The following is a 23792-nucleotide window of genomic DNA, read 5'->3' on the forward strand; positions in this document are numbered from 1 at the left end:
AAGGTAGCACTTTCCCTTCCCCTTTCTGGCCCATTCTCCCTCATCATGCCCCATGTGCATCTATATGTCTCATCTTCGAGTAGATCTTACAACTTTCTTAAGCCATGTCAGTGCCTGTGTTTAAAATGCTTTTTAAGAGGCCCAACGCAATGGCTCAGCATCTAAATCCTTGCCTTGCAAGCACCAACAACCCATATAGGTGCAGGTGCTTGTTGACCATATGATTTACAGCTGAATTACGTGTGTGTGTGTGTGTGTGTGTGTGTGTGTGTGTGTGTGTGTAACCAAATTTCTCTCTCCTTTGTTTTGTAACAATATCAATCATTTGATTGAGGGCCCACCCTAATCCAGTATGATTGCACCTTAAAAACTTGGTTGCACCTGCAACGACACTATTCCTAAGTCAGATCACATTTGTAGCTACCAGATAAACGTAGATTTGAAGGAGACACTATGCAATTTACTGCGATGCCACATATGCTAACAATGTAAATGTAAATCATATGGTCAACTTCAAAAAGTGAAGTGGAGAAGTATGTTCTGCACAAATGGTGTGCATAAAGGCAAATAGAAAGATGAAAATTTGGGAAAAATACCCCAACCTACCAGAGTTATTATTAGGTGCTGTTACTTTAATCATTTCATTTATTTGATTAGTTCTTTATTGTTTAGTTGAAATTTAGAGTTACAGGGACTGGTGTGGCAGCATAGCAAGCTCAACCTCTGCCTGTGGCACCAGCACAGCACAAGGGTGCTAGTTCATGTCCTGGCTGCTCCACTTCTTATCCTGCTCAATTCTGGCCTGGAACAGCAGTGGAGGATGGCTCACCTGGGAGATCAGGAAAAAGTTCCTGGGTTCTTGGCTTCAGATCAGTTCAGTTCCAGCCATTGCAACTGCTTTGGGAGTGACCAGCGTATGCAAGATCTCTGTATATTTCTCCTTTTCTCTATGTAAATCTGGCTTTCCACTAAAAAATAAATTGCTAAAAAACTCAGAGTTACAGAGTGAGACAGAGAAAGGAAGAGAGAAAGGCAGAGAGAGAGAGAGAGAGAGAGAGAGAGAGAGAGAAAGAGATCTTTTAACAACTGGTTCCCCTCCAGATGATTGCACCAACCAGTGCTGGGCCAGACCAAAGGCAGAGTCAGGAGTCTCATCCGGGCCTCCCATGTGGTTAGGAGAGGCACCTGGGCCATCTTTTGCACTATTCCCAGGTCTATAGCAAGGTTCTGGATCGGAAGTGGAGTAGACTAGACAAGAGTCAGTGTCCATGTGCAGTGCCATCATCACAGGCACCAGCTTTACTTACTGTGCCACAACACCAGCCCCTAGGCATTTTCTGCGCTTATCTCAAATTATCAATCACAACAACCTCCTGAGGTAGATGTATATATTGCTATTCCTATTTTACAAAAGAAGAAGTCAAGCTCAGAAAATTTAAATAGGTTGTTCAGGTATGCAGCTAAGCCAAGAATCCAACTCAATCTTAGCCCAGAGCTTGTTGTTAATTTAAGTATGCTGCCGGAATCTTGAGGCTTCTATCTATACTCTTAGTGAGGTGTGTACCTTGCTGTAAAAGCCTGTGGAGTTTGTTGACCACTCGTGTTAAATCTCTAATGCCTGGAACACTGCCTGAGTATTATGGATTCTCAATAAATATTTGTTGTTAATGAGCAGTAGAATAAAGAAATACCTGATCTTGTATTGAGGCCTAATTACCTCCTTGAATCTGAAAGGTATGAGGTGTCGGGGGAATAGTGTCAAGCACAGATGTTTTGTGAGACATTAATTTAAATCAATGGCCATATTAAAATGTTAATACCTTGGAAATTAATCTTACAAGGCATTCTGTGCTGAGCTTCCAGACTCAGACTTCACAGAGTACAATCCTCAAAATCCAATCTAGTTGCCTTCTGTCTGTAGACTCTGCTCCACCCCAGGCTGTAAGTCTTCAGACAACTTCAGTATGTTTAGAGGAGTCCTGGTTTAGCAAGTTTAGCTATCTGCCTTGTACTGGGAATTAAACTAGTTCTAAACTTGCATTTTAGGCATGAGAAAAATGATTTGTTCTTGTTTGTTTATTCATCCATTCATTTTTAAAATTAACACTTCTTATTTGCCATTCTGAGAGAGAGAGAGAGAGAGAATGCCTACTGTAGAAAAGCTGGTACTATTCATGCTTCAGTTTGAACACTTCATTTCCATCACACATTGGACATCCTGGAATTAAGACTGAGATAGAGGTGTGAGATGTGTGGGCAGGAAGTTCTTTAGGTAGTATCCCTGGGTCTACATCTGTGAGGAATTTCCAGGGAAGCAAGGGTGGGAAGAAAGAGAACTGGGACTGCCATGCACTTACTGTGTCCCATCAAGCTGAGCAGTTGAAAATGCTGCAGTGTGTCTGTAGCTGGAGATAAGGTCTATGTGGAGCTAATTCAGGTTAAGTGAGATTGTGAAGATGGTCTTGAAACTGACAGGACCAGATCCTTCTGAGGAGGGAGAGAGACAAAGGAGATCTTTCCCTCTCTCCATGTGAGTAAAGAGGATTGGCTATGTGAGGACACAGAGAGAAGTGGCAGCTATGAGCCAGGGGGAGGGCCCTCACAAGAAACCAAACCTGCTCTCATCTTGATCTTGAACCTCCAGCCCGCAGCATTGGCTATAAACCCCAGCAATGGTTTTCTGTATGGCGAACCAAGAAGCTCCATCTACAGTCGTGATAAAAGCCTAGACAGATCAGACTCCTTGGCACAAAGGCAGCTGAGCTAGCTTTTCAGAGTTGTACAAAGTTGGGATTAGCTATCAGACATTTATACCTCAGAATCATTTCATCATTAGCTAGGGGACGTGACCTCGCATATGGTGGATGTGAATATCTTCATTTCCCAAAGAGGGTTGCCAGTAAAAAGGCTTTCAGCAATCCTTCTTGTGGCAAAGAGATTAAAATTTTCATTCCTCTCTGGGAAACACTTACAAGCCCTATAACCCATTTATTGTCCTAACATTCTAAGTCTGGGACCCTGCCTGGTTCTCAGAAATCTGCCTTTCTGTTCCTTGTGAGGAGATTTCTGCTTTTGAACTCCATCCCATGACTAGGGCCTGGCAGGTTCTTTATCTCTAATGCCAGCCCTCTGTTTGCCTGCTTTATCTCGTTGTATCTCCTGATCCTCATTGATGTGCTCAGCTCACAGGCAAGGATGCCGTGTTTCCTCTAATTGCTTTTAATCGCTGACTACATTCTTTCTACGTACTTAGCACCACATGCCTGGTTGGAACATTTACCACCACCCAAGTTTTGATCTACTCCCAAGGACCTATTTTACAGCTACAGCTGTGTGTCAGAAAGAATTGAAGGATGATCCAAGTACTTGGGCCCATTCACTCATGTGGGAGATCCAGAAGTCATCTCTGGCTCCTGGATTCAGCATGGCCCAGTCCCAGCTATTGCAGGTGTTTGAAAAGTGAGCCGGTGAATGGAAGATGTCTCTTTCTCTCCCCTCTCTCTGCAACTCTGTTTTTATTTTTTTTAGGATTTATTTATTTTTATTGGAAAGTCAGATATACAGAGAGGAGGAGATACAGAGAGAAAGACCCTCCATCTGCTGGTTCACTCCCCAAGTGGCCACAGCAGCCAAAGCTGAGTCAATCTGAAGCTAGGAGCTTCTTGTGGGTCTCCCATCCAGGTGCAACATCCCAAGGCTTTGGGCCATCCTCCACTGCTTTCCCAAATCACAAGCATGGAGCAGAATTAAAAGTGGACAGCCGGGACACAAACAGGTGCTGATATGGGATCCTAGTGCATGCATCCTGGCCACTAGACTACCATACCAGGCCCAACTCTGTCTTTCTAACAAATAAAATAAATCTTAAATAAAAAGATTATGTGCATATGAAAGATTCTGAAAAGTCTTTCAATACAGAAATGCATTTAGCTGTTTTTATTAGCCAGTGCTGTGCAAGATACTACTCTAAACCCCAATAACTTTAAACAGTGCTCTATTCTCCCGTGTGATTTTATGGGTCACAAATCCAAACTGCCTTCGTGCCATTCAGCTGTGACTCTGCTGATAAATTCAGCATGGCTTCCCTCACCTTGGCTAGCATCTCACTGGTCTTCATGGCTTCTGCACATGATGGGCGTGATTCTCTCACGCTATGCAAAGCTCAAAGTAGATATACTTCTTATATGGCAGTTGACTTCATATGGAAAGAAGTCAAAACTGTTAGCCCTTTTAAGACCCAGCTTTGGAAACCCCAAAATATAGTTTCTTTCACATTGTAGTGGCTCCAACAAGCCACACAATGGGCTTAGACTCTTGGAGAAGAGGCAGACACAGACTTGTTAGGAGTAGGATGCATACACAAGGAGGAGGAAAATTGGCAGTCACAGCTGGAGATTGTCTACCTAAAAAAAAGTAATGGAAATACAAGCTGATTTTTTGCCCTCCCCCCAACACTTGTCAGTATTTTGGAAATCCCATATTCAACATATCCAGTTTAACAAAAGACATCATGGTGTTCCTACTAACTTGGAAGTACTTGCTCTCTTTGTGTCAGAAATGTCCTCTACTTCCATCTGGTTCTATGCTTGCCAAACAACTCTCTCACTACTAGAGGTGTGAATTCCGTGTTGTGATTCAGTCTCCCAACATCCATTTTGCCTTTCATCCAATGATTAAATTTGGAGAAAGTGGATGGGCTGATTTCAACTCTAAATGAGATTGAGTGGCTTAAAAGTAATTCCATTTTTCTTGCCAACAATTGCTCCCAAAATGAAACTGTAAACAATTTTGGCCAGTGAGTATATTGGAGAATTTATTGGAAACACATAAATAAAAAATGTAAGCAACCTCCTTTTTGGCTCATCCTAAAAAGAGGCAACCCAAACTCTTATCAGTTGCTATATCTAGTTCTAGGTCCAAGATTCCTGGTTGATACTAAATCTTCATCAGATCAGGATGTAGTTTCTGGTCATTCAGCATTATTAACCCATAGGTTAATGATCCATGGAATACACATGATATACAGTGTTTATTATATACAATGGCTAATAAAGCAGAGATGATCTATTAAACTCCTCTTTCAGACCATGAAAAAAATAGAAAATAATACCAGTGGTTTTTAGCTTATGGTTATATGACATATTTGTGAATAATATAACATGGGTTTTTTATTCTGGTGGAGCCAGCCAATCTGGCATGCCATGATGTTTATCTCTGAAAGAAACTTCAGTGTTTTCTAAAGGCACCATCTGAGATGAACATTGAGGTGTCTCTCATTCATGTAAGACCTTACTGAAAGACACAAGAACAAATCAACAGCCAGATTTCTTCTATCAAATTATTTGATGTTATGGTTTTTACAGATACTTTATTTAATTGGAAAATGACACAGGTTTTAATCCTGCATGGCATTTATGGAAAACCCAAGCTTTGGGGCTGGAGCTGTGGAGTAGTGTTCAAAGCTTCAGCTTGCAGAATTAGCATCCCAGATGGGTGCAGGTTCAAGACCCAGCTGCTCTGCTTCCCATCCAGCTCCCTGTTAATCACCAGAGGAAGCAGTGGAGGATGTCTCCAATCCTCTTGTTGGGCCTCTGCAACAAAGTAAGAGACCCAAAAGAAGCTCCTGACTTTGGCTTGACCAGGGCATGGCTGTTGAGAGGCCATTTGGGGAGTGAACAAGGGGATGCAAGATTCTCTCTCTCTCTCACTCATTCTCTCTTCCCCTCTCTCTCTGACTCTTTCAAATAAACAAATCTTTAAAAAGAAAGGGAACCCACGCTTCCCTCTCACTTCTTCCACATAGCCAATTCTGTATCCTGAGATTTTTTTATTTGTTGCACCCCATCTTGATAACAAATTCTGTATCAGATAGAGTTATTTATGATGCATAAAATTAAAACCCCCATGGCTGCCAGCACTGTAGTGTAGCAAGTTGAGCCTCTACCTGTGGTGCCAGCACAGCATATGGATGCTGGTTCAAGCCTCGGCTGCTACACTTCCAACCCAGCTCTCTGCTAATGGTCAGAAAAAGCAGTGGAGGATGATGTGCCAAATCCTCGGGCAGCTACATCTGCTTGGGAGACTCAGAAGAAGCTCCTGGCTTCAGGTCAGCTCAACTCCAACCACTGCGGCCACTTGGGAACTAAATTAGAAAAGGGAAGATCTCTCTCTCTCTCTCTCTCTCTCTCTCTCTCTCTCTTCTCTTCTCTATAATTGCCTGCCTTTCAGATAAAAAAAAAATAAAATGAATCTCTAAAAAAGTTTAAAATCCCAACTCAAACTATATGCAATAATAATTCAGTATATTGTTGACCAAGACTGGAATCCAGCTATGGAATAGACTGCAGGGTTAGGTAATCCAAAATATCACCAATGACACAAATTGCACTCATAACTCCATTCTGACACCCATGCTGTCAGCCTCATCTGCCAGCTAATTTCCATCATGACTGCAATGTCTTTCCCGTAGCATAGTCACACATTCCTATCAAGGGAGAGCCTGACTTCCTGTGACAATGCTTAACATCAAGAATATAACATTTCCAAAAACGCTCAGAGAAGTTCTTTTTGCTTCTCATTGGATCAAATTGATGTGGGCCAGTTTAATTGCAAGCTCAAATTAACTTAAATGCCTAGATTAGAGTCATCAGGGCTCCAAGGTCTAGGGTCAGTCAGCTATGTGTGGGAGGGGATAATAACTTAAGAAAATCAAAATTTCGTTAGGAATGGAATGGGGAGAGAGATAAAGGCCAGAACAACAATCAGCTTTTCCTGCTACAGTTGCTTCAGATGCTCGGGGGCGGGCACCTTGAGCAGGGACTAGGCTCTTAACGTTCACCAGAGAGGAACGTTTCCACCTGGAACATAACACATTGGATTTCTAAAGATTTATTTTTTTATTATTTTTCATTGGAAAGGCAGATATACACAGAGGAGAGACAGAGAGGAAGATCTTCCGTCCGATGATTCACTCCCCAAGTGAGCCGCAACGGGCTGATACTATGCCGATCCGAAGCCAGGAGCCTCTTCCGGGTCTCCCACGCGGGTGCAGGTTCCCAAAGCTTTGGGCCGTCCTCGACTGCTTTCCCAGGCCACAGGCAGGGAGCTGGAAGGGAAGCGGGGCTACCGGGATTAGAACCGGCGCCCATATGGGATCCCGGGCGTGCAAGGCGAGGACCTTTAACCACTTGCGCCACCGCGCCGGGCCCCACATTGGATTTCATTTGTAAAGCTTTGTGTTCAGATTGTCCTACTTAAAGTTAGCTCCCTTGTAGTAAAATCTGACAAAGTTAAGGGTCAGTCCTTGTCATTGGACCATGTTATGTTCATTCAGGCTAACCTACTTCCTTACAACAATACACTTTCTAGTCCGTAACACTGAGAATGAAGTTACTGGAGCATGCAGAAAAACAAAATGCAAAAATTGTGATTGATTATATATATTAAACTGCATTCACAAATATATAGCCATCAAATGATAGCAGGAGAGAGAAATGCGCCACGCTAACCCTGATGGCTATTTCTAATGTGTTTTCCTTCTTCTGTCGACAACTACTTCTTTGTATACAACTTAAATTCCTCATTCCCCACTGTAAGCTTATTTCCTCTTGATATTTCTCCAAGTGTTGTCAAACAGAATGCATACTGTCATCTGTCTCACATATGACAAAAGGTCCAGCTGGAGAGAAAAAGATTTAGTCTTACACCAATAAATGGGCTCTCAAAATCCCTTCCATGTGTAAAAGTCGATGAAACAACTTTACCTTGATTATTAGGAGACGGAAAACTGAAATATCCTAGACTAGAAATGTCAAACATCGGGTGTGGGCCAGCCCCAGTCTGCAGAAGGTCATCATTCAATGACACAACCTCATTGAAAACAACTTTACTTTACTTGGCATGGTTTTTAATGAAACACTAGTTGAGCCCACCAGGATTTTCATGAGGGGAAATTGGTTCATGAGTAAATTTGAATTGACACTCTTGTCCTGAGGAAACAAAATGTCAGTTTTTGAGAATCTACGATTAATGCACCAAATGGTTATATTTACTCCAACTAAGTCCTTGGAAATTCTAGCAACATTGGGGCATCAGATATCAAAATCTAGCACTGCAGCCCATTGTGTGTGTGTGTGTGTGTGTGTGTGTGTGTGTGTGTGTGTGTGTGTACATGCATGTGGGCTATGTAAGTAGAATTGAATCCTTCAAGCAAACCACATGTGCACATATTCTGATAATGAATTGGCCAATCTGCTTTTCTACTTTTCATATACAATTACTCATAGTTTTTTCCAAAAACTTTAAGCTAAGAAAAGCTTTTTCAAGAGCCAATTTGAAATGAAGATTGATTTTTGCATGATGTCACCAAAAAGATGATGTCACTTTCTTTTCTCTCCTTTGTCTCAAGAAATATGAATACTAATGTAAGTTGCCAGATAATGTCTTCAGTGCAACCCTAACAAACAAAATCTTTGTGGACAGGCTGTGTAGCGCTCATGGAAAATTATGATGCTTTGTTTCAACTCTTTCAGATACGATTCTTTTTAATGTTAATTCTAAAATATAGCATTGTATTTTATTTAAAGGGAGTTGATCAAATTTCCAAGCAAACATCCAAAAGAGGCTTTTTTTCATAAAAACTCAAATCCTCCCAATAAACTCTTGAGTTATAAATGTTTATTAATTAATTTCTGTTTTAAACAGTATATCAGCTGTATAAATATTACAACATAACATCAGATTTCAGTATCACATCTCTTTGTCATTCATTATTTGTGGTATCTATTTTTATCAGTGTCCACGACTATAATTTTCAATGCAGTACTGTGAACTGCTCAAATCAATCATAATTCTAGTCTCCACTACAGTATGTTTCTGAACCAAAGCATCTGCAGGCCAATGTGAGAGGTGACAAGAAAAGGAAGAAAAAGACCTTGGGGCAAGAAGGAGGGAAGAATTTGACAGTCTTTTAGGAAATGGTATTAGCTCTTTATTTTTCCAATAATAATAGCAATAATAATAATAAAACAAGTTTACAGCTAAAAAGCTCACATTTCAAGTTGTTAAAGCTTATTTCCACTGAAATGCTTTCCAAGCAATAAATCTGGCCTAACCATAGTCAAGTCATCATTGGGAAGCATGACAAAGCCACATGAAAGCAGTAGTCACAGAGCATGTGACCGAGGAAGGCAATGTGAAACTCTGGCCCTCATGGGCCCTACATGCTCCTTGCCAAGCTGAGACTGGATGAGCTACGTCCACAAACACCACTCTGGGAAGACATTTTTTCTTTGTTTTGTTTTAAAAGGTTTAGTTATTTTTATATGAAAGGTAGAGTTACAGTGAGCAGGCAAGAAACAGGGAGAGAGCGACTTGTAGCCACTACTTCACTCTCTAGATGGCCACAGTGGCAGGGGCAGACCAGGCCAAAGCCAACAGATTCACTTGGAGCTCCCACAAAAGTAGCAGGTGCCCATGCACTGGTGCCTTATTTTGATGCTTTTCCCTGGCCATTAGCAGGGAGCTGGATTAAAGGGGGAGCAGCCGGGACACAAACCTGCGTCCTTCTAGGAATCCAGCAGTGCAGGTAATGGCTTAACACTACGTTACAAATTCAGCACCTTTTTGATCATTTTTATGCATTATTTAATAACATAAACCAACAGCCAGGTATCTCAAAAGAGTGGATAAAGCTGTCGCTGGGGAGGCCACAGCCTATATCAGGGTGTTTAGGTTTGAATCCTATCTCTGATTCTGATTCAGCTTCCCGGTCATGCACCTGGGAAGCATGGCATGAGGGCTCATGTACTTGAGTTTCTTGCATCTATGTTCAGGGCTTCTAGCTTCAGCCTGGCTGTTGTAGCCATTTGAGAAGTGAACCAGCAGATGGAATATATGTCCCTGTGTGTGTCCCTGTTACTCTTTCAAAATAAATTTTTAAATGGGCCCAGTGCAGTAGCTTAGCAGTTAAAGTCCTTGCCTTTCATGTGCCAGGATTCAATATGGGATATTTTCGGGCCCGGTACCATGGCCTAACAAGTAAAGTCCTTGCCTTGAATACGCGAGGGTCCCACATGGGCTTTGGTTCTAATCCCGGCAGTTCCACTTCTCATCTAGCTCCCTGCTTGTAGCTTGGGAAAGCAGTAGAGGACAGCCCAAAGCTTGGGACTCTGCACCTGCGTGGGAGACCCGGAAGAGCTAATGGCTCCTGGCTTCGGATTGGCTCAGCTCCAGCCATTGCAGTTACTTCGGGAGTGAATCATCGAACAGAAGATCTTCCTCTCTGTCTCTCCTCCTCTCTGTATATCTGACTTTCCAATAAAAATAAATAAATCTTTTTAAAAAGATGGGATATTTTCTTATTTATTTGTTTTTATTTATTATTTATTTAGATTTTATTTATTTTTTAAAGATTTATTTTTTAAAAGATTTATTTTTGTTATTTTCTTATTGGAAAGGCAGATATACAGAGAGGAGAGACAGAGAGGAAGATCTTCTGTCCGATGATTCACTCCCCAAGAGAGCGCAACGGCCAATACTATGCCAGTCCGAAGCCAGGAGCCTCTTCCGGGTCTCCCACGCGGGTGCAGGTTCCCAAAGCTTTGGGCCGTCCTCGACTGCTTTCCCAGGCCACAGGCAGGGAGCTGGATGGGAAGCAGGGCTGCTGGGATAGAACCGGCGCCCATATGGGATCCCGGGCGTGCAAGGCGAGGACCTTAACCACTGCGCCACCGCACTGGGCCCAGATTTATTTATTTTTATTGCATCGTCAGATATACAGAGGAAGAGAGACAGAGAGGAAGATCTTCTGTCCAGGGATTCACTCCCCAAGCGGCTGCAAAGGCCAGAGCTAAGCTGATCCAAAGCCAGGAGCCAGGAGCTTCTTCCAGGTCTCCCACACAGGTACAGGGTCCCAAGGCTTTGGGCCATCCTCTACTGCTTTCCCAAGCTACAAGCAGGGAGCTAGATGGGAAGCAGAGCTGCTGGGACATGAAGTGGTGCCCATATGGGATCCAGGCACGTGCAAGGCAAGGACTTTAACTGCTATGCTACTGCCCTGGACCCAAAAATATTTATTTTTAAGGAACGTAAACAAAATAGCCATCAGCAGATGAATGAAGAAACAAAATGTGTCATAAACATAAAATGGAATAGTATCCAGCCTTAGAGAGGAATTAAATTATCTTTCAAAAGATTCATTTTATTTATCTGAAGAACAGCATGACAGAGATAGGGAGCAAAAGAGATTGTTCCCTCAATGGTTCTCTCTCCAAATGGCTGCAACAGCCAGGGCTGTGTCAGGCTTAAGTCAGGACCTTAGAACTCCGTCTAGGTTAGGAGCCCAAGCACTTCTGCCATCTTCGCTGCTTTCCCCAGGCACATTAGCAGGGAGTTAGGTGAGAAGCAGAGCAGCAGGTGCTCAGAGTCGCAGGAGGCAGTTTATCCCGCTGCAGCACAATGCCAGCGCCGAGAGGAAGGGGACTCGGACACATGCTACATCATAGGTGCACTTGGAACCATTATGCCAAGGGAAATAAACAGACACCAAGAGGATCCATATTGTTTAATCCTACTCAAATGAGGCATTTAGGACAGGTTCCAAGAGACAGAAAGTAGAATGGTAGTTCCCAGAGGCTGGAAGCAAGGTAGGGGGCTGGGGAGAGATTCTCCAATGCACAGTTTCTTTTTTGGGAAGATGAAAAAGTTCTGTGGGTGAATGATGCTGATGATTACACAATAAATTGAATACATTTAATGCCACTGAATTATACTCTTAAAATTTAATAGTGAATTTTATATATGTATATTACCACCATAAAATGTAAATAAAAGAAGCTAACATATTTTGATAGCAAACTATGAACTAACGCATTGATTGGTTGATTTTGTCCTCACAATCTTGGAGTAGGATAGGATTAAGTCTGCATTCAGGAAGTGACCAGATGCAAACGAGATCACATGGCAGAGTAGCTAAAGCATAAAGAAGCCTACATCTTTCCATTTGCATCTGAGTAAAGAAGGTCTGGGCTCATGGTCAATTTTAATGAAGTAGACTTTTTTGTTACTTAGCTGATAGTTACATGTACAAGGCATTCCGTACTGCCTTTGCCAATCAGCTTACATTGATTCAAGAGGTAGATATCAGACACCAGGTCAACATACCCAAATCTTGGGTGTTATTATTTTAAATCTGGTTCTAAATCCACTGGGCATCTAGAGCCTTAAAAAATAGACATTTTACCTGAGGCACAATGAGTTGAACAAAAAACGTATTTGATTATTTCTAAGGATTATTTTTTTCAAGTCACCGAATTGGCACGCTTCTTAAGAAAGGAAGACTGCCATTGGGTTCTCCTCTCTTGCTGCAGTCCTGATGTCCTTAGCATGCATTCCATATTAACTTTTAGATTTCAACCCTACTGTGTTATATGAAAAGCATCTTCAACACAGGAACAATGGCAGAGCTTGATGTTCTCAGGGATAGTTTGGTCAACAGTTCTCTGCTTGAAAGGGCTGCTGTTTAATCCTGGGAGACTATCATTCAGGGAATAAATTGTAACTACACACTTAATGATAATTTTCTACTTCTTCCCACCACAGCTGACACGAATGAGAGGAAAGAAATTTTCCTGGACAGGGAAAATGGTAAGAAAGAAGGGGAGAGACAGGCTAGAATTCCAGGTAGGCTTACATTTCATTGAGCAGTCACTTGAAATGGTTCTGGTAGGAAACAGCAGGACAATTTTTCTATTTATTATCTGTCCTTTTCATATCAGTCGTTGCTGAAACATTGAGCTAATGCTTAAATACACTACACTGCAGGTCTGCAAATTGAATGAGTGCTTCATTATTCAGTTGTTCCAGTCGTATGTCGACGGATACCTGAATAATACAATGGCCAGCCGACCTAATGAATGGATTCTGATGCTATCTTGTACATGCTGACAACAGATTTCACTTAGTGTACTATATAACAGAGTTCCTTTCTTCATTAGCGAGAAAAAGATGCTAGCACTGACAGGTTGATGCACTGTTAAATGCACTGTTCACCTCTTCTGTTACCTTCTTTTTCCTTCCTGCTGTTCTATTTATATTGGAACATAAACCTTCAAGAGTTCCAGGGTTTCTTCTTCAAAACAGCAATCAACAATTTCAAGATATTTCTATTACTGTATTCAAAGCTATAGTTTAACTGTACATGTCATATAGAGGTTATGTAGAGGAGGACAGGACTACCCACAGCAGTAATATACTGACTGCTTCTTATGTCAGGTGCTGTTTCAAGTGCTGTAAAGTCACTGAAGCTTCACAGTAATCTTTTGCAATGGGTATTTTTCTTATCCTTGTTGTATAAGGGAACTTCAAAAGGTTCATGGAAAAACTGAATTAAAGATGCTTGCTTTGGTGCAAAAACTTTGAACTCCACACACATGAGAGGCCTTCAAAAAGTACATGATGTATATTATGAAGCACTATGCATGGATTTCAACTTTAGGCACCAAAATAAGCATATTTGATTCCATCTTTCATGAGCTTTTGGAAGTACCCTCATATAAGGAAACTGAAATACAGAGAGGTTAAGTGACTGATCTAGGACTATGAAGCTACTAAACAGCCTAGCTGGAATTCAGTTCCAGGCAATAGGGCTACAGAGCCCTGCTCTAACCTCTGCGTCGTAGGAGTTCTCTAAAGGGAAGAGCAGCACAGCATCGTGGAGATAAAGCACTGCATCATAGTGCCTCGGAAATCATTAGGGAAAGACTGCATGAACTTACCTACAAACTGAAAATTTCCACAAGCCGACAAAGATCACCAACTCAATTTAAAAGGAAAGCACAAAATAAAAAAAGCTGAAACCTAACAAAGAATTAATCCTTGTACTGCATATATTTCACAATTTAATAAGAAAAATAAACAAAGAGATAATAACAAAAAAAGCTTAGACGCAAATATAGTCATGAAAATCTCCTTCAACACAAACAAGAGTAAATTATTATATTCAAATTGGTCACCCACAAGATTATCAAAGAATTCAAGGTTTGCTATATCTAGGGTTCTTAATGGCAAGAAAAAAACAAGCGTGCTCAGATTCAGCTAGAACAATGTAAGGAACAAACTAAACTTAACAGTAACATACAATCTACCAGAGTCTATTATGTAGTTTACAGTTTTAGCATTGTATTCCTAAAAAAAATGCTCATGTGGAAAAAAATGTGGAACATGTCACACAAACACACATGTACATACAACATACTCTCAATTTGCAGAAAGGAAAGAAAAACTGTTTTAAGCATAAAAACTTCTGGAAGTGGGGTAAGTGGCATATGGGAACTCAATGTTTGTTACATAAATTGACAATTATTCTGAATTAAATGTTAGAAGAAAAGGTCTGGAAGCCCAATGTTTGATTGTTAATTGCAATTGTTTATTCTGGGGTTAAGTGTAAAAGCACAATTTATTTTCACTATTTTATTATATCCTTCAGCATTATGTGACTATTTCAGTACTGTCAACTAACTGTATAAAGACATACCCAAACACGTGCACATACACACAGGTAACTCAGTCAGTATAGCTAGCTACTAAGTGAAGCACGCTTGAGGATAGCTGCTCATATGCTGTCAGTTCCAAATGCATTCCTCACTCTTCCTTGGCCTGATGTTTTCAGGTGGTAATGTGCCCATCCACAGAGATGAAAAATAATAGGTATAAGCCAGTCATGGAAATCTCATTACCCTTTGATAGAAATTGATCTAGAGCTAGGCATGTGGCCCAGTTCTGGCCAACAAGGCATAGAGGAAGTTTGCTGATGGTCTTCAGAACGGCAGGGAGCATAACAACTTTTTTACAAACACCTCTGCTGCACTTGCTTCTTTTCTTTGGGATGTTATTGTATGAAGCTATTTGGACATGTGGCAGCCTCTGGAGACCAGGAATGGAGATATCACTGACACACCAAAGAGGATGAATGGAAAAGATAAGACCCAGCTCAGACACTTGGTGCTACCGCTGAGCCCTTGAAACAACCCTGGAACGTTCAAGCTTTGTGATATGAGAGTAATTAAATGTCTTAATTGTTTAGTACTCTGTTGGTGCAACATTTTGCTCTTTAAAACAAAATGTTGTATATGTATAGTTCAAGCAAGATAAAGATACATAAATATGTAGATTTTAACTGTATGCATTCATAATGGTATGTTTATTAAATCCCATTACCTTCTGTTTTCTCACAAGTATTTGTTTTTCTTATACCATCTTTCTTGTATATAAACTTACTCCACCTAACTGGAGACTTCTCATCAATTTAAAGCTTTTTCAGTTCTCTCCAAACCTCTCTTTAGTTGCACTTACCACTTCATACTCTGCTCCTTTTAAAATCAAGCTCTTGGGACTAGTGACGTTAACCACTGAGTAATAGCATACTGAGCTTCCACTTTCAGTACTGCCAGATCATGTCCCATCTGATACACTTCAGATATAGGTCCCTACTAATGCACCTGGGAAGGCAATGGAGGATGGCTCAGGTCCTTGGGCACCTGTACCTATGTGGGAGTCCTAAAGGAAACTCATGGCTCCTGGCTTAACATAGGCTTGGCTCTGATATTTGCCATTTGGGCAGTGAACAAGCAGATAGAAGATCTTTCTCTCTGTCTTTTCATTAAATAAAAAAAATAAAATCCAAGCTCTTAAGTTATTTTGATCTGCCCAATATATTTTCTCAACTTTTATTCCTCAGCCCATTTCATTCCTTCTGGGCATCCATCATTTCATCAAGACAGTATATGCTAATTTACTTCTGAGCTATGACCTCAGTTTTTTTTCCCAAACTAATTTCTTCCGTTCCTTTGCCCACTCCCCCTTTATTTAAACATCCTGTTGTCTCCGTTTCTGGGCTTTTTTCTGTATCTGGGTTTTTCTTTTCCCTCTATGATTAGTCTTTCTCAGCTTCCTTTGCCATCTCATTGGCTCATCCTCCCCTACTGGCTCACTAAATGCTGGTATTCCTCAAGGCTTAGTCCTAGACTCTTCATTCTTCCCATGGTACATTCTCTCTTATTAATATCCTTGGCAACGATTTTCATTTGTGTGCACATCTCAGGTCCATCAATCCAGCATTTATTTGTACATATTCCAGATGCATATCAAGCTCAACATAGTCACACGTGGTCTTCCTAATCAAATTTGAACCTCTTCCTGTATTCTTTGTCACTGTGAGTTGCACAAACCCTGGTTCAGCTATGTAATCCCCAAATCTAAGGACAGTCCATCACACCTTTGCCCATCACTATCTAATCTAATTCCTCACTCTTAATCCCTTTCAAGAGCAAAATTCCTGATAACCTAGTTAGCTGGCCTGGGCTCTAACGCTTGAATAAACTGTCTGCTAGTGTCTGTTCCCCCAATATCAGGATACACTTAAATAGCAGAATGATGGACTTATGGCTGCTTATGAAGGACTGTACTATTGCAATAATATGGGGGAAGTCAGTTGTAGGGAGGGAGTAAGAGAAATCTCAGATCCTATGGAATAGTATCATAAAATTAAACATAAAATAGAAGGAAAAAAATTTACCATTTCAACACTGCCATTCTGGACACTCAGCCTCCAACAAATGAATCCTTGTGGAACAAACAACATCGGCATCATAATCAATAAATACTATCAACTTTGTCTCATATATATATATATATCACAAATTTTGCCACATACTTTTACATTAACCACTTACATTCTAGCTAAGTCATGTTCTCTCAGGTGAACTACACAATAGATGAGGTCTCAACTGGTCTTTCTGTATGCATTCTTGTACCTCCTGAATTTGCCAAAACATTGTAGGTGGTGTAAATCTCCTTTAAACTCAATTCAGATTGTTTCACTCCTTGGCTTACACTTATTAGTGGCTTTTCATTCCTCTTAGGATGAAGAATACAGGCTTGAGCTTGATCCACAAGGCCATGAGAGATATACACCCTACCCTTTAAAATCTCATTTCCCCTCATACTTTTCACAAAATTCCTACCTTTCTTAAAGACCTTCATATCCCCACCTAACCTCACTCTATCCGAGAACTTTAATGTATTGTCCTTTAATCCAAAATGCCCTTGCATATTCTCATTTTTCTTATAATTAATATTCATCCTTTAAATTTCAGCTTAATACTCATTTACCTGACCTCCTTCTCCAGACAAAAGCTCCCCCTTTGATATGTGATAGTTTGGAACCTTTACAACAACCCTAAGGCATGCAGGAAAAAGCTGCCGAGTTTCATCCTCACTGCCACTTTGCCTCATTTTTCATGCCAACGGAGCTCTCATTATGCTTATCTATTGGACAAGTGGAGCTGTTCTCCAGTTTCCTAGTATAGGTCAGTCATGTTAATTCTGTTCTCCTTGCCAGGGATTGGATTAGGAATGGGCTTGGATTGGATTGGGAACCACAAACTTTGCTAATGAAAAATACAGATATGGAAATGGGAGTGGGCCTTGTGCAAAGGAATAAGAGAACTCATCCCTGTCTGGATGATATCATTTGATGATAGGATGTTTAAGAACATTTTTGTGGGGTTGGTATAGTGGAGCACCAAGTTAATGCTCTGCCCTGTGGAGCCTGCATCCCATATAGGCCCCGCTTCATGTCTTGGCTGCTCCACTTCCCATCGAGCTCTCTGCTTATGGCCTAGGAGAGCAGTGCAGGATGACCCAAGTCCTGAGGGTCCTGCATCCAGGTGCAGCATTTATTTGTGGGAGACGTGGAAGCTCCTGCACCTAGCTAATCCGAAGATCTGCTCAGCTCTGGCTGTTGCAGCCATTTGGGGAGTGAACCAGCAAATGAAAGACTCTCTGCTTCTCCTCCTCTCTCTGTAAAATTTGCCTTTTAAATGAAAATAAATCTCTTTTAGAAACAAGTACTCTTTTCACAAAATAACAACTTTTTTTTTTGAGCTTGAGGAAGAAATAATTGGTAACCAACACTTCCAGTTGTGTGTTGTGTAGTAAATGAAATGACATGTTCTTGTTCTTTATACCTCTATAATAGGTAACCACCTTCTTATTATCTCCCCATAATTCGAATAGTTTTCTTTTTAGACACTTCATTCTGGACTTACTCATGTAACATGTTTTGCTCAATGGGGTGTTAACAAGAATGATAAGAATAAAGGCTCAATATGTAATTTCATGGTTTAGTTTGTTATTATTTCAACCCAGCAAAGTTAATTCCAGGTACCTGCTCTTCTTTCAGCTTGGGTACCAGAATAAATGCATACAGAGTAGACCTAACTTACTACACATGCTAAAGTAGAGCCACTTCTGGCAGTATTTGTGCCTATAACCTAAGAAAGCATTATTCCCAGCACTATAAGATTGAAAATAAATACTCATTTTTGCATGCCACTGGATTTGAAAGCATTACTATGGCAATAGTTAGCAGATATACCAGCAAAATCATCTTAGTTCTTACAATTATTAAATAATCATAATTGAATATAATTCTCTCATACCGGATCATAAATTCCAAAGGTCAGAAATTATCCATTTTTGCTGCTCATTGGATCCCAACACTTAACCCATAATTGCATAATAAATTTTGAGTGATTCACTATTACTTAGGAAAAGGAAAGGCTGAACTAATGCACAGCAAAAATATTAAAATCAGATAGCAGAATAATGAAGAATATTTATATTTTCACTTTTCTATGTAGTATAATACCTTTCTGTATTTCAATAATACTTTTGTATAATAAACAATGACTTTCTTTTATAATTGAGATTCAAGAAAAAATAAAGCCATTTCTACTAAGGAAAATATACATATATATATAAAACTGTTTGGAAAGAAATACTCTCATGAGTCAAACAAAAAGTCATTTGCATTAGTTAAGTTTTGCATATAATTCCAAATTCAGAAGACTATAAATTCACACAAAGAGATGAATGTTTAGGTGTCAGGACAGTAAATAAAGTCTTTCTTAGCACCAAGATTTAAGATCTAGCTGGGACACATTGCACTTTACTTTGTTTTGCTTTGCTTCCCACGGTCAGAGAGAAATGTCTTCACAAAAAGACAGAAATGCAGAGAGACTGGATCAAATGGAAATGCTAACAAGCTCTCTATTATTAACTCACTGTCTCACACTCATTCTGCACATTTCTGAAGCCTGAAGACATGTCTCCAGCCACATCTCTTTCCTTTCTGTCTCCTTTCACTCCCAGTTTCCTTACTATCAGCCCTCACCCCAGTCTCTAAGACGGGGCCTTGGCTTTCCTCCCAAGCTCCTCAGGCTCACCCTGGCTTCTCTTTGTTCTTTGGGTGCCTGGATCTCAGGATTCAAGAGTGCAGCAATAAAATGATAGAAACCACATTTCCTACTCACATACAGCCACGCGGATCATTGTTTTGTTCTGAAAGATGTGTTTATTTATTTGAGAGGGAGGGAAGGGGAGAGAGAGAGAGAAAGAATCTTCACCTGCTGATTCACTCCCCAAATGACTGCAACTTGCCACGGCTGGGCCAAGCTGAAGCTAGGAGTAGGGAACTCCACCTGAGTCTCACATGGGTAGCAGGGATCCAGACACTTGGACCATCTTCTGCTGATTTCCCAGATGCATTATCAAGGGGCTACATAAAAAATGGGGCAGCCAGACATAAGTCAGCATCAATTTTGGGATGCCAGGTAGTAGCCACAACACCGCCCTTAGATCATTTTTTTGAAGATTATTTATTTTACTTAAAGAGTTACACACAGAGGAAGAACCAGAGAGAGAGAGAGTCAGACAGACAGACAAAGAACGATTTTACATTCACTGGTTCACTCCCCAACTGGTTCTACAATGGCCAGAACTGAACCGATCCAAAACTGTGAGTTAGGAGTTTCTTTCAGGTCTCCCAGGTGTGTGCAGGGGAACAAGCCCTTGTGCCATCCTCCACTGCTTTCCCAGACCGTTAGCAAGGAGCTGGATCAGAAGTGGAATGACCAGTTTTTGAACTGGTGCTCATATGGGAGGCGGGCATTGGAGTCAGAGGATCAGCCTGCTTTGCCACCATGGCACATTTCCCCTCTCCCCCATCATTCTTAAAGATAGAACTTTGAATGAAAACGATAAGCTAAGAAAATGATTATAGAAGAAAATTTATGTAAATTTAAAATTTGTTTATTCAAATGTATCTCTTAGATGAGCTACGTTGAAAAGAACATGTATTAAACATTTTGAAAGGATACCCAATGGGAGAGAAGAATTAAGTGTGAGCATCGGGAATAAATCATGGAAAGAAAGAAAAATAAGACCAAAGTGCACATTTGTGAAGACAGAAAACAAATTTCATTCCAAATGTCTCCATTGAAGGACTGTTAATGGAGGTGAGCATGAGATCCGAGGGATCGGGGGGGGGGGGGCAGGCAAAGCTACTCAAGGCAGCAGCACTCCTCAGCACATGTGTGTCACATCTGTGGGCAGGTTAGATTGAGCTAAGCTACAGCACCCATAGATGTTCACAACAGCCAGATGGGATCTGTATGGACTGGACTAGGCAGCAGCACATACTGATACATGGAAAAGCTAGAGCTGGAAGGTGGACCTGGCAGGGAGTATTGGGAGTTGCCCTGACTAGGCTGTAACACCTGTTAGAGTATGTATGAAGACTGACCATGTGTTGGGCTAGTCTGGGCTAGCCTACTGCACCCATCAATTTGCCTGAGAAATAGGGCTGGGCAGAACTGACCAGGCAGCTGCATCCACCAACTGGTGCAAGTGATGAACCAAACTTAACACTGCAATGGCTGGACCACACGAGTCAAGTCTGAGGTCACCACACGTGAGGGTTCTTGGGGGACTCCTCAACTAAATTCCTGGACTCAAACCCCGGCTACAGGGAAAATCACAATATATGTGGTCTGACCTTGGAGTGCATGTATCAGGACCGGGCCTCCGCAGTTGTTGGTGTCTGTGCAGTAGGCAGCATGCCCAAATGCACACAGGGGACATGACATCCAACTAATCCAGACTAGTAGAGAACGGTCAGAGGATAGTCAGATGATGGAAAACAGAAATGTTAGACAATTCACGTGGACAAACTTTGTAGCAAGTGTCTGGGTCTGTGAATGCATTAAGATGCATCTGGTCAGCCAATAAACTTTGGAAAGATTTTCTCAACCCTGGTGCAGTGAAGCTGACAACATCCCAGAACCATCAAAACCACTCAAGTAACACCCTCGGAACACTCTTCCCTACATCAGGGTCTCTAAGGTGTCATCCAATGAATGCACTCCATCCCTATGTGTGAAATGTAGTTTGACAGCAAGGAGGGTCCCCCCCTCCCCTTTTCCTTTTGGGAACACAGGAGAAAAAAATGAAATATTTGTCCCAACCACCTTCCTCCATGTCTCTACCCTCCCCACATGTGTACATATCCTTTTCAACTATAAACATTAAAATAAAAAAAGGAAACCATGATGCTTAGAGAAAATGGCTGATCCCAAAAAGACAAAGACAAATATCATACACATTCCTTGCTTTGTGATAATTAGTACACAGAATACAAAACCATGCAATCTGTATGAGTGAGATTAACATCCTGGAATCTGGTTATTGCTTATAGCATTTGTCTATACTCCTGAGGACTAGAATGCTTTTTTTTCTACCTGCTATGGGTTGATATTTTTAACTAATGGACTGTTTAAGCCTGTGTTTCAAAGTCAGATGAAAGCATGTCATTGTAAAAATCACGATAACAAATAAGGAAGGAAGAGAGAAAGTAAGTTGGGAATTATCTCTAGGCTTCTAAGTCTGTATTGTGAAATTGTGAGGTTAATTACTTTAGGTAAATAAAGAAATAACTAAAAATTAGAACTGGAAAACAAATATGTTATAAGTCCATGGCAGATCACAATAATACACTTTGCTAAAAGCGTTTTCTGCAAGCATACATATAAGATGGCTTTTGGATGATATATCCGGGGACAAAAGTGACGTGGCCCTGTGACCAGCAGAATCTCTCTGAGAATAGATGGAATATCCTACCACCACCAACCAGAGAGACCTCCTGCAGGAAACAGGGACAAACAGGCATCCCACTCACCAAAACTCCAGTACACCCTACTGGGAATGCATTCTTTGTGCCTGTCATAGGAAACTGTAATTTTTGCAACATTTACGTGTCAGAGGTTTCTTGGTCACAGCATCTTCAACCCTGTTCTTTGTGGGATATTACATGCTCTTTGGGACGCTGTTACAGCTTACTGAGGGAGAAATAGATGGTATGATAAAGCACATCTGGAAAAGACTATTAAATAAAATGAACCATTTTTTTTTCCGCAGAAAAACTCAAGTTTGATATGCTACTGAGCGCTGCACATCTCCAAGCATGGAATATGGCATGCAAGGTTTTCCAACTTGAACAAAGAAGTGAACGCTTTTGTCAAAGGCATTCCCATGAGAGTTTGGGCAGCAGCCTCCTCAGATTGGAAACACTAGAGGTGCTGGGTGGCAGCCAGGGAGGGACTCTGGAAAAGAGCCAGATGGTAAGCAGCTCTTCGAAGGAGGAAGTTCAGTTCCCATCAATTCTCTGGCTCTTGCTGAACCAAGAACGTGAGTCACTCTGAAGCTAGCTGAATTCCACAGCTTATTGAATTCACTCTGAACACTTCATTTGAAATTTGGCAACATCCTTGATTGTCAGAGGTTTTGAATCTGGTACAAAAGGTTACAGAGGAATGCTCGCGCCCAGATCTGGCAGCCCACAGAAGGCTTTTTAATTAACTTTAAAAGGTCTGTGTAAGGCATACACATGACAGCATATATAAAACACACACACCCAGCACAGAGATGAGAGAAACAACTGGAGTCCCTCCAAGGCCATTTCACTAACATCTGGGGAAGGGTGCATTTCTGGGTTAGAAATTCAAGTTGACAAATTCTTACATTTTGAAAGCCAAAATAAAGGCATACTGTCATGAGCAACAGAGTGAATGGAGTTTTTATTCCAGTTAGGTTGTCCTTTCAGAATTAAGAATCTACACTAAGTCTTTTGTATGGAAACAAATCTCACACACACACATACACACAAACATACCACCACCAGCACCACCACCACCAGCACCACCACCAGACTCGCAAGTCTAGGTGATGCAGAGAAGATGAGATCATCACAAAAGAGATTATAAGCATTAACACTGAAGCCACTGTGACCTTCAGACTAAAAGAAATTCCCTCAGGAAAGAGATAGAAGTCATCCCAAGCCAACGTCCAGACTGTCTATGTCAATGTGAGCATTCAATAAGCTGTGTGTTGTTGAAGATGTGCCTGGAGGCCTATTAGACTCAAAAGAGTTCACTCTGAAAAGCCATTGCAGCCTGCATTCTTCAACCTTTGCTGTAGGCTTCACGGCAAGGTGTTGGGGAGGCGGTGGTAGGCAGTGTTTCCAGCTATGAATTTAACTGTAGATCAGTTAAGTAAGGTATATGCCTCACAAGTATCTGGACTGTTAATTCCTTCAAATTATATGTAGGTGCTGTTGTGACAAGTGAAATTAAAAACCCAAAGAAGAAAATAGAGTGCTATTCTAAAGAATCGTATCTGTTATATATTGCCTCAACCAGTGGATATTGAAAGAACAACCACTGTAGCAGCTTCCCTAAATATGCGATGCTTAAAAGTGTCTGAAAAGACTGAGAACTGTGGCTCTAATCTTCCTCTTTCTTTAAGTCAAATCTGCTCTGAAACCTTAGCACACATACCTCAAAAGGGGGAGTTCTCCATGGTCCTCGGCAGGGCCCATCACTCAGCAATGAACCATT

This window comes from Ochotona curzoniae, unplaced genomic scaffold (assembly GCF_017591425.1).
Source record: "Ochotona curzoniae isolate NIBS_2020 unplaced genomic scaffold, NIBS_Ocur_1.0 contig_1274, whole genome shotgun sequence".
NCBI classification, from domain to species: Eukaryota; Metazoa; Chordata; class Mammalia; order Lagomorpha; family Ochotonidae; genus Ochotona; species Ochotona curzoniae.